General features: G+C 37.8%; 1 long non-coding RNA gene across 1 annotated transcript; it reads left to right on the top strand.

The window, feature by feature from the left end:
- The first annotated feature begins 794 nt into the window (after window positions 1-794).
- On the top strand, window positions 795-8,321 carry LOC138103119 (uncharacterized). Its single transcript, XR_011147663.1, has 3 exons — window positions 795-1,047; window positions 3,449-3,512; window positions 7,023-8,321. It is a non-coding gene; the product is annotated as an uncharacterized lncRNA (long non-coding RNA).
- Window positions 8,322-11,609: the final 3,288 nt, after the last annotated feature.

Raw genomic sequence — 11,609 nt, 5'->3', positions numbered from 1 at the left:
TAAATCCTTTGCCTCTTTGCAATTCTACCTTTGTTCTTATTAACTGATTTGAGCTACAGGCAGAAGTCTCAGGATGAGAAAGCCACCTCTTGCCATTTTTCTCCTCATGATTGTAGTACACACACAAAAACTATAAAAATTATATGAGAAGTAAAACTAACACAATCCTCTGATTAGCTTCTTGGGATTCATTATTTTTCCAGTACCATTTCTGCACAGCTCCTTTGGCAACGAAGTCCCAGTTCTGGATGATGTAAATTTGACAGCCTTCAATAAGAAACAGATGGTAAATGTATCTGCAGTGATGCAGGTAGCTGGCTTTGACTCTGATGTTTCATAGGGATGCAGATGCTGCTCTGGTTCAACAAATGGAAGAAGAAGAGGAGCAGGGGATTAAATTTAACATTTACTTTGGCAAACTATATATCTGGACCAATCTGACTAGGAAAGCAGCATATCAGGACACTGTCACCTAGAACGTATTTACATGAAAGGGTAGGGTAGTGATGAAGAGCTGGAAGATCTGCAGAAACAGAAGAACTTCTAGGTTACAATGGCCAAATGGAAATTTACACCAGGTTCAGCCTAGAGACATAGCAGCATAACACTTGTCATGAAATCTCTCCTTAAGTGAAACAAACACAAGGGCAACTTTCTGCCTGTGAGTCAAAGTAGCTCAAAGTGGCTGCAGCTGCATTTTAGAGAGCTCAGCCCCTTTGTCATGTCCTGATGGTCTTAAGACATAATAATTGTTGTAACGTGGGGGAAAGGAGGCAGGGCTTGAGCTCCTGGTTTCTCTGTTAATGTGAGGGACCATTTGCAGCCAATTGAAGGGAAGTTCTCATTTGGCAGAGGTGGTGTCTTTGCATGCTCTGGATAGGGCAGGAGAGTAGTGTGAGAGTATCTGGACACACAAAGCCTTTATGGACAATGTTGGAAAATTTTAACATTGAAAGAGACAAATTTACAGGCACCTTGTCTAAATGTTGAAAAATCCTGAAGATGGATAAAATTGATCTGGAAGAGTAGCATGTGTCTTCAGTATGGGTAAGAGGAGCAAAAGAAATAGTGGCTGCATGTTCATTCCCAAAGAAAAGTTTTTTCCTTTCACAGCTGTGGAAATATAGACCATTGTTATCATCATTAATAAGCAGAATTCCTCGATCATTGCTCAAAGCTGAAAATATCTGTAAGGACATTGACTTCAGAATTTTTTAAGGGAATCTTAACTGCTGTAAATGTTCTGTGCATTGGTGATATTTGGATATTTTTGAATTTTTTATTAGCATTTAAGATCTTTCTCTATGTCTGCATATTCTCTAAACATAATGCCAAGAGACATATTTCATTGTCAGACCCACTAATACACATTTTCTGCACACATGTGGTCAGGGATGCAGTGCATAGATGATGTGTCTGAACAGGCAAGACAAGGAAGAGCAAGCAAAGGCCACAAGTATAAACAAGGTCAATTTAATATACCAGGGAAATAGGTATAAAATTTCAAGACTATGATGGAGATTCTACTGAGGTTTATACAATGAGAATTCAGACAAATGTTCTTACCTCCATCTCTTACAGCACAGTATAATTAATCCCTGAAGGAAAAAGCTGAAAACCTCAACTTTAGTTGAACATTGCACAAAGCACTTGGAGGAAAAATCCTCACTGTAGTATTTTCACACAGGCTGTTAGTGAGATCTCCTCTACATTCTCTTCTTTCAAACTATGTATAAGATTTTTGTGTGTGATCAGTATGTCACGTCCTACAGCCCTGGAGAGATATATTTACATGTTATCCCCAGTCAGCCTCACAGACAGAAGTGAAGGTGGCAGTGGCTTTTATTAGACATGTAGATATTCTTCAGTGTTCTCTTGGGCTTCCTGTTTATTTTTGAGAGAAGACACCGCTTAGGGCAGCAAAGGCTGTGCACAGAAGTATCAGGAGGGGTCACTTATAGTGTGGAGCTACAAAGTATGGGGTGGTGTCTGGATCTTTTCAGATTACCACTATAAACATTTGTGGGATCAAATTGTAACACAGATCACAGAAAAAAAATCTGTGTTAAGACATTTCAAAAAAAATCCTTAGATCTATGTTTTCAAATAACAAATTTTTTGTTTTAGAAACAGCATGTGTGAGCCCAAAGTACTTCAAAAAGAGGAATTCATTGACATTTATGTGATAAAACATGACTGGGTAGGAAAAAAACTTAACTGATAGCTCTTCACTATCATCTGCTTCTGCAGAGATATAATTGAGCCCTAAAGCTATTGTCCATTTGACATCTTTAACAAGAAATTAACTCTCACTTTACTTGTGTCAGTGTCATGCATGACCTCTCCTTGAAATAGGCAGCTCTTGAAAAGCAAGGCATTATATTGTCATTTTGAAGTTGACAAGGAAATGGATTTTTCTAAACATCAACTAGTAAGTTTCAATTTATATTTGTTTGAATCGACAATGACAGTAACCTGCTGTGACAATATGGTGCAAAATAACGAGACATCTGGGTTTTACCTGCATTTAGAACAGATACACTCTAAGAAGACTAATAGTAGCACCCATGTTTAGTTTTACAAAGTGAGGCCTTGTACAGATTGAATGTACCAGTTCTTTTCATTGGATATGTTCTTTGTTCTAACCATGAAGTCCTGTTGCGTCAAACACGACTGACTGAGCAGCATTGACAGAAACTTGCAATATGAGCCAAACCTGAAAAAAACAGTGAGATTCCAAATATTCACATAAGGAATCTCTCCCCCTCCACCAAAGGGAGATTTTTCCAGTTTCTCTAAAAAAGTTTGACAACAGAAAGAATCATAAGAATATATTTAAAGTATTAACATCATTTCCATACACAATTTTACCTTTATCTGTCAATTTTAAGCTTAACGTTTTGGGATTTTGTTGTTGTTTTCTTTTGCTTACCTTGACCGTGAACTTACCTGGCACAAAGAATCTGCATTTAGACAACTCCAGCCTTTCAGAATTTTTTATTCTTCTCTTGAACCCCAAATGACTCTAGCATCCTAGGAGCCTTCATCTCCTTCAAAAAACACATGCAGAAATGCCTAGATAATGGTGCCACAGGGCTGCACAAAATGTGCTGCAGGTCTGTAAATTATCTCTAGCCAAATGTAGACTATGAACTGGTATCTGACAGCAGTGACCCAGGGAAAATTTCCATCAGCTTAAGAAGAGAATTATACATGATCTTTACAAGGTCCAGAGAGATGCATTTTTCTGGTATAATATGTGTATCAAAAAGATGAAAAACATAATCCTAGCAACTGTTTTGAAAATGGTTTTATCCATTAGGTAGCAGGCCCATTATCCTGAAGCCATTTATTACACTACTTTCTCAGCAATATATTTATGAACATCTTTATGTAACTCATTGTGTTTATGAATGAATATAGGCTCATAACGTTTTTCTGTTGCAAGGGAATACTTTCATCTGTGTTTCATAAAAGGTGAACTGAACCACAGAGATATTGAACAACATCAGGTAAGAGAACATCAGCAATTTTTGAATTATGTCTTTGGAGGAGGTGCAATTTACCAGCTTTACTCGCCTTATTTATGCAGTTGTGGTTAGAATGCAGCTGAGAGGTTTCAATCACTTCTGTGCTACAGGAGCACTAGATTTGATCATACCCTTGGCATACAAATGCACCAACAGGAGAGAAGTTGCAAAATTCGTGTCAGAAGGAAGCAAGTTAAGGAAATTTGTGATTTATATGGATAAAACTGGAAAAAAAAAAGTGTTTACACTATGTTCTAAAGTTCTTGAAATTTAATCTGTGGTCCTGAGAAACCATGCTGATTTCAGAGTTGGGTAAAGGGCAAGATATTGTTAAGACCAACAATGACAAATCCCAACTGTTTTTGTGTTAACTGTCTTGCTGTTTAAACACCCTCTACCCTTACACACACATGTACACATAATTACCTGCACTCATTTAAAAGTAAAGCTTAAACATAAACTTTATTTTAAAATAGATATTTACTGAACCTACCCAAAACCACAGCCTTTCTATTTTGCCTTTCAAGAAAATAAAAAAGCAATCAAAAGAGTGAGCAGGAAATAATTATTTTTATTTTAACATGAAATCAGAGAAAAACTCCAAACTTATCTTTGGGATTTGCTGCTACTTTTTCTTTATTAAAAAAAAAAAAAGTTTAAGACAGTGGTTGATATTCCAAAACAGTGTTCAATATCCTGATTTTACATGAAGTTTTCTAAGAAAATATTTGGTCAATATAAACTCTTTACTAATAAACCTTAGCAAAAAGCAAGCTTTAAATAAATGACAGATATAACAGAAAATTTTGATTCAAATAGTGTAGCAAGGACTTTGAACTTCTTTGTAATGGCTGGTAACTACATAAGTTCATTTTGCACTTAGTATTCCTGCAGTAACCCTAAATTCCTCAGGGCTCACTTCAGCAACTGCATATTTATCCTAACTTTTAATTAAATATTAAAAATAGACAGATGTTGTAAAGAATTGAAAAGGAAATTTTAGGGCTTGAAATTATTCATCCATCATGAGTGCTGCCAGAATTTTCATCTTGAGAGGTGAAATGGTGAAACAGTAATTCATACAAGAGAAATGTGATAAGAGGGCACTGAAACACTTCCAGTGGGATTATTCAACGCATGTAAAAGGCCCTGGGTTTCAGCCACAAATCCCACTCATTTGCCTTGGAATAGGTGAAACTGTTCCTATAAATGACCTCGATGTGCTGTAATCACTGGGGAGTCTTCAATGATAATGTGTTCAAATACCAACTACTAATTATTATTTGCAATCATTAAACTAAATCAAAGTTGATAGAAATGACCACTACTTCAATTTGCAAGTCTTATTCTCCTTAAATTGTTCTAGGATGTTAAGAATGGTAATTGCTTCAAAGTCCTTTGTAAGTGTGTATGCAGAAGGTATGGTAGGAAGAGATAGCATCAGTTTTGGGGAGTAAGCCCTTAGAGGAACAAGGAGTTGCTCGGGGAGATTAGTCCGGTAGAGCAAAGATAGTCTGTGCTCATTATGTGTCTTAAATAGGTGCTCTTTCCCGATTGAACTCCAATGGCAAAACCCCAACAATCAGTAGGACTGTTACCCTTGCTCCCTCTCTGGTGAAGTGTCGAGTCCATCACATAAAAATTTTTACGTGTTTTATAAAAACCTGTGTGTAAAGCCCATGTGCCTTCTTCCTGGCATGTCAATCTACTGTTAGTCGAAACTCCTGGGACCACACATGTCACGTAACAATCTGTTCTTCACTGAGTAAAAAATCAGTCAATGGGCTTTTTCTGAGTACAAAGCAACCACTGGAAAAGTGAAAAAGAAAAGAAAAAAAAAAAGCCGTATCAAAATCAGAATTCAAACAAAGTTAAGATGGAAGCCCAGGCATAACTCAGCTGTTTGAAGAAGGTTTTGGCTTCAAAAGGTGGAGATTTGGCATTACTGCTGATGATACATGAAAGACATGCACTTCGAGGCATGCAGATATCCAGGAAGGTAATAGTTTTCGTTATGGTCTTTTCCACACAAACGTTCACCGGCCTAGTGACATTTGTTTAGCAAAAGCAAAGCAAGTCCTGGCACATAATAATGTCATTTTTGATTTAGATTAGGTCACACGATAGACTAGGTTCAAAATTCCTTTCCAAAACCTCCCAGGACAGTAATATTTAGACCCTAATATTATCAAGCAAAAATAAACCAATCCTAAAAATACTGCAATAACATTAAAAATCTACTCTAAACCAAAAAGCCACACAGGAAATAGAAATTTTAAAAATAGAACCAAATGTAAAATATTACCTTTCAAATTGATTCATTATTTATTCTAGGGATGGTAGTATTTTGACCATCTAGCTCTATATTCATGTTATTAACCAGACCTGGATCATGGCAATTATATTACATTTTAAGACAAGAGAAAACAAAAAAAAGGAAAAAAGAAAAAGAGGCTTTCACATGGGAAATTCAATCTACTTTTTGGCTGTCTTGCCGCCAGAGACCAATTTGGAGCAGGTCCTGTGATAAATCCACCACCCAATGCCATTGCAAATTGCTGGGTTAATGAAGAGAGTTCAAGTAGGGAAATGAGAGGCGAGAGTAGCAAGGTGATGATCGTCTGTAAATTACTTGCTGCAGGCCGTACGATGTTAAAGCTCAGGGAGTGAAATACACCATTTTTTCTTGAATGATAAGCAGAGGATTTGCTTCATTTTCATTACTATATTTCACCAAAACCTCCCTGTCAAACGAATTCTCTTCTGTGTATCCAGCAGTGTAAGGTTATGGCAGAGAAATTCCATGTGCAAAGAAAGGAGTGAAATACAAGTAGACCACAAAGAAAACATATGAAGCTTTTTAGATAAGAAAATACTTTTCTAAATAATGAAAGTGCAGTTTTTAAAATGTTTGATACTGCTTATAGAAAAAAACCTCTGGCAATTTTCTTTAGTAAATTCTTGCATATTGTACCTTCACACTTCCCTTCCTAGTAGTTACTTAAAACTGGGGGAGGGAATAACTTTTCTCATAATTACACTGTCTGTATGGAATGGTTTACTTCCCTTTCCCACATAAATTTCAAAATTATAAACTTCATAAGGTAATTTAATAATTTTTTGTAGATTCATTATTCCCTTTATCTTTACATTGCAGAGTTCTTTTAAGTGCACCCATATCTTTACAACTGCACCAGTTTGAAACTAGTGAGATATAACCTTCATTTCTTGATTCACTTTTTGAGGGAGTTGTTTGTTTGTTGTTGGTTTTGTTACTGTTTTTAATAGGTGGTAGCTCTATGAAGTGAAAAAAAAATACCAAAGACTGTTCCCTCGCCTCCTCTAAATAGCTAGCATTAAATTAGCTGCTGTCTTATAGCCTCAACTTTCAGATATTTTCATGCATGAATGGAGTTACTTTTGTGAGTGGCATTACCCTCATGTTCATAGGGTTAGGATTTTCTCTAATGTTGCTCTCTTTGACTCTTCCAGGGAGCCAAGCTCTTCTGCATGAAGAAGGATGCAAGATTTCCACATGAAGTTTCAGAGTAAGAAGAATCTGGTTATGGCATCTATCTGTTGCCTGTTTAGGAGCCACAATGTGTGTCCTGATCCCTTGTGACTCTTCTTGCAAATAACAAAAAAAATGGAGGAATTTAGACATTTCAGTGATTTTTATTTTACCATTCCGTCTTCTGAACCAATGTAACAATGCCGGTTTGAAGAGTGAAGCAGAAAGAAAAAGCTAATATAGTATATAAACAGACATAAGCTTCTCTAGCACTTTCTAAAATTGCAGCTTTGATGCTCACTACCTTAAAGAAATAATTTTATGTTGTCAGTTTTTCTAAGTAGTGTCATATGTGAATTTTTTGTCTTAGTTGTTCCCAAGAATGTTGAAGTACTTTTTTAATTTGTATGTTTAAAGGATGAAAAGGGGAAAACTAACAATTCCTCAAACCAAGAAAAGCAGAGCACACTTTTAAACAAGCTTAAGGAAAATTCCTCTGTTCAAAGAGGAAAATAAGAAATCCTTCTGACATCTTGCATTTTTTTGAGTTAACACACAGTAAATTGTTCGTCATATAAGTTGACTTTTCACATCCACTGTGAAGGTGCTTCTAGCAGGGCATAAGGTCGTGAAGGCCATGATAGACTGACGCTGGTACATACTGATAGCTGTACTAGCTAAAACCAAATAGACAAAGAAAAGCCCTACACGTTAATTAAAACGTGCAGACCCCTTGCAAAGGACCTTGACACCACAGTGAGGCTTCTTTAGCAAACAGCAGCGAGTCCTTGATCCTGTGAAGCCTGATAAGAATGCAGGCAGCCATCGTCATCACAGTTAGCAAGTCTTTTCAGGAACAGAAGGGCACTCTTCTTCGCTCCTGATGTCATTGCTAATGCGGGCTAAAATATCCGCTGAATTACTTGCGGCCCTATGGAAAATATGGGAATGAAACATCATGATTTTTGAAAATTGGTGTAGAAGGTTAGAAAGGGCTGACGAGTTTGTTAAAAAATAGGAAGCAAAAGTAGAGGTGAGTTCAGAAACTTGTGCCAAATCCTCCCCACTTCACAGATGATGCAACAGCTTCAGCTTGTATGGCCAAGCAAACACCAGGTGGTACCTGATCAGAAAAACTTTTCACCTCGTGCTTCTGTTTTGAGATGTGAGGGCAGCTTCAGGATCAAGAAGCTGCTAAAGAACAGCTGCTTGTGTTTCACACACAGGGCCAAAATGCCATTCTCAGAAACCCCCTGGTCAGTGCCTATTGCCTTGGTACATGTGACAGCAGTACTGGTTATCACCACCTATAAATTCTCTTCTTCCCCTCACTTGGGGAGAAGACAATTTCTAAAATTCTAATTTTTTTATTATAAGTTTCCAGAGGAAAAAAGAAAATGGCAGTAACACAGATGTCTCCCGTAGCCTGCTCTCAGTGCTATTACCGTAGGTGAGCCCTTTATTTGCCATTGGACTATGAAAGGATCTATGCTGAAACGTATTGCCCTGCTTCAGAGAGAGCTACTTAATTTCATTTTCATTTTTCCTAACATTTCCCCCAGCTCCCATGGAGAGCGTAAAGAACTGATACTTTTGCACCCGAAGTAAGATGCCTGTTACCAGCTTCAGCTGCAGACGTATGCACAGTGCCTGCTCCCTAGATGCATATGGCATTTGTCTCTCTTCACTATCTGGAAGCACCTTCCAAAACATTTCTGAAAAGACACACTAGTAAAGAGAGCTGGTGTGTCTTTCCTCCTAGCCCAGAACGGATCTAATTGCGAGCTGTAGCCATGTCTTCAGACACCAGGGGTTTGCATGCCTTTTCCAGACTTGGTACTCAGAAAACTGGATCAAAGAAAGTAACTCCTTCTATGTTTTTAGAGAAAATAGGAAAGGTCAGGTCCTTGAATGAGTGCCTCTACAAGCTTTAATCTCTGATTAAGCACAGGAACAACAAAAGCCTGAAGGCAATTGTAGTTCTTACTGAAAGATTAATTAAAACTTATCAGAATGCTGCTTAATTTAGACTTTGACCTTTTGAATGTGCTAACAAGTCAGAATAACTGTGTAGAATCTTTGCAAGAGACAACCAAAACAAACTGTAAAAGCATTGATCTTAAATCGGTGGCCTGTCTGTCTGGAGGTAAAGTGGGTACCTTATTTGCTCAGCAAATTTTCTGCAATAACTTCTGATTTTTGGCTGTAGCCTTTAAGCAAGGACTGCTGCCAAAATGGAGAAACTGGTTTACTGGGGACTTTTACCGTATGTCCAAAGTATTTTAGTGGTAGTCATTGGGAACATGATAAACATTTGAGGTGTGTAAAATGTGGAGTGGGTTTCTTTTTCTCAGAAATAGTAACAAGTTTACTATTGACACATGCAATTCCACTTTCTAGGCTACTATTGTTACTCTCATCATCATTATTTTTCTTATTGTTCTTAGTTCCTAGCACTGCAGATTCTGTGGCATGGTGAGGCACAGGGAGTGGACCTAGGGCAGCTGCCTGCTCTGTCAGTGTGTCCAAGGGGTCTTTGCTGCTTTCTTCATGGTCTGAGAGATGGCTGTGGTGAGAGACACAGAACATCGTGTATGACGGAAATCCTCAAACCAGCACTTAGCTATCTATTCATGTTATTCATGGCTGAGTATGTCTGAGTGAATTCACCTGCCTAAAACAATGACAGACTGTTTGTGGAGATCCCTTCACATCAAAGTGTTAAATGGATTTAAATTCCTTCTACCCCCTCCCCCATCCCCAGCTGCCCCTGACACTGACCACCAATATGGTGGAAAGTTATAATTCCTACCGAAGTGGCACTTACTTCTCCTCACAGAAGAGTGGATGTGACCTGGGAGAAATTAGAGTGGGGCAGGTGGGGTCTGAGGCTGTTGGGTGTGGGTGGCAGAGAGCTTCTCAGGGGTGTGAGGACAGGCTCTACTAGCCAGCAGCAGTCCCATTAAAGACCAGCTTATCACTAGTTACTTTAGGTTTTACCAGTTGCCAAAACTTTTCTACGATAGGAACAATGACATTTGACCCATCACAGCAGGGGAGAGACTCCGAAAAACAAGTGCAGTCTCCTCAGCCCTACAGTGACCCCTTTAGATGAAGATTTGAGGCACATGCAGCACATGGTTATATAGTTCCTGTTTATTGTGGCAATTGTAAAAGAAGTAGAGATTTGGGGGATTTTTAGTGAGTAGTTTTCACATTAAATTCACTGTGAAGTTTGAAAGGCTTGGATAAATCATATCAGCAGTTTGTAGATTTGTTCAAAGTCTGAAACTTATACTTTCATGGAAAGTAAATGGAGAACACTTCAATTTTCGCACTTCTATTAGTGAATAATTCTAATTTGTCTGGCCTACCAGAAATTTAAGAATGAGATCTGATGATTATATGTGTGTGTCCATACAAACACATATAAATATGAAAAAGAAAAATACATACATATGCAGAGACATGCATAAAAAGTTAGTTTATAGTTACTTAAGTACATATATATGTGCACAATATACTAAAAAACAAAAATGCTGACTTTTTATATCCAAACAGAGTGATGTTGCAAAATTTGATTAATGAGCAGCTATGGTGAGCTTCTTTCAGATGCTCTTCAATTTAAAAAAAAGTCTTCTAAATGCATGAACTTATCTACTTTTGTGTGTGACAAAGAGGGCTCTTCTTTGTTAAACATTTACAGTGTTAAGCTACTAATGCGAGAATTAAGCAAAGAAAAAAGCCCAACAACATTCCGATTACTAAACTTGCTAATTTACTTAATGGTTTTACTAGGTTAATTTGATTTCGTTAATCTCTCTAGAATTAATTTTTCTATCCACGTTCCCTTGAGAATTTTCCTTGCAAAGGAAGAAAAAAAGCCTAAGAGCTTTAGTACTCTGACATTTTTGTTTCACATTAAAACAAATTTCAGAGTCTCTAGAGGGAACATTACCTCCAGCTACTTACTCCATATGTGCTTGCAAAGAAAAATATGGCAGTATTTAAAATGCAACATTCTAGTGAATATCTGAGATTTACATATGAATACTCAGATATTTTCTCTCCTAAGCACCATAAAATCTCATCAGTCATTTCTAAAACGTTCTGAGTGCTGCTGTTTGCTGCTCTTTCAAAACTGCGAGCACTGTCTTTAAGGACCCTCCATCACTGCCTGCTCAGCTGAAGTATTTTCTTGGGAGGGCTGAAAGGAAGTAGTTTAGAGCAATAAAGAACTTGAAACAACACAGGCAAATTATTCTTGTTTCTGCTTAATTTAAGCCATTTAAATGGAAGGTATTTTTGTTTGTTCAGGTCCCACAAAAAAGACTCCTCTTGCCTGGGTGCAGGCTGGACACAAGTCTGAAGGACTGAGCCTTCAGCTGGAAGCCTGTCTCCCTGCTGTGTCAACCCCGCTCCCACCGCCTGGACAGCTTCCCTAAGGAGCGACAGACAGAAACAGAGCCGTGGTCCTTGAGCCGCAGAAGAGTTTGTGTATAGAGCGTCAGATAATTGGCAGATCCAAACCTGACAGATTATCTGTCTGTGGTAGGAGGATTGCAGGA

The sequence above is a fragment of the Aphelocoma coerulescens genome (assembly GCF_041296385.1).
Source record: "Aphelocoma coerulescens isolate FSJ_1873_10779 chromosome Z unlocalized genomic scaffold, UR_Acoe_1.0 ChrZ, whole genome shotgun sequence".
Taxonomy (NCBI): Eukaryota; Metazoa; Chordata; class Aves; order Passeriformes; family Corvidae; genus Aphelocoma; species Aphelocoma coerulescens.
Note: the sequence above shows the minus strand (reverse complement) of the source record. Positions and strands in the feature narration are given on the sequence as shown.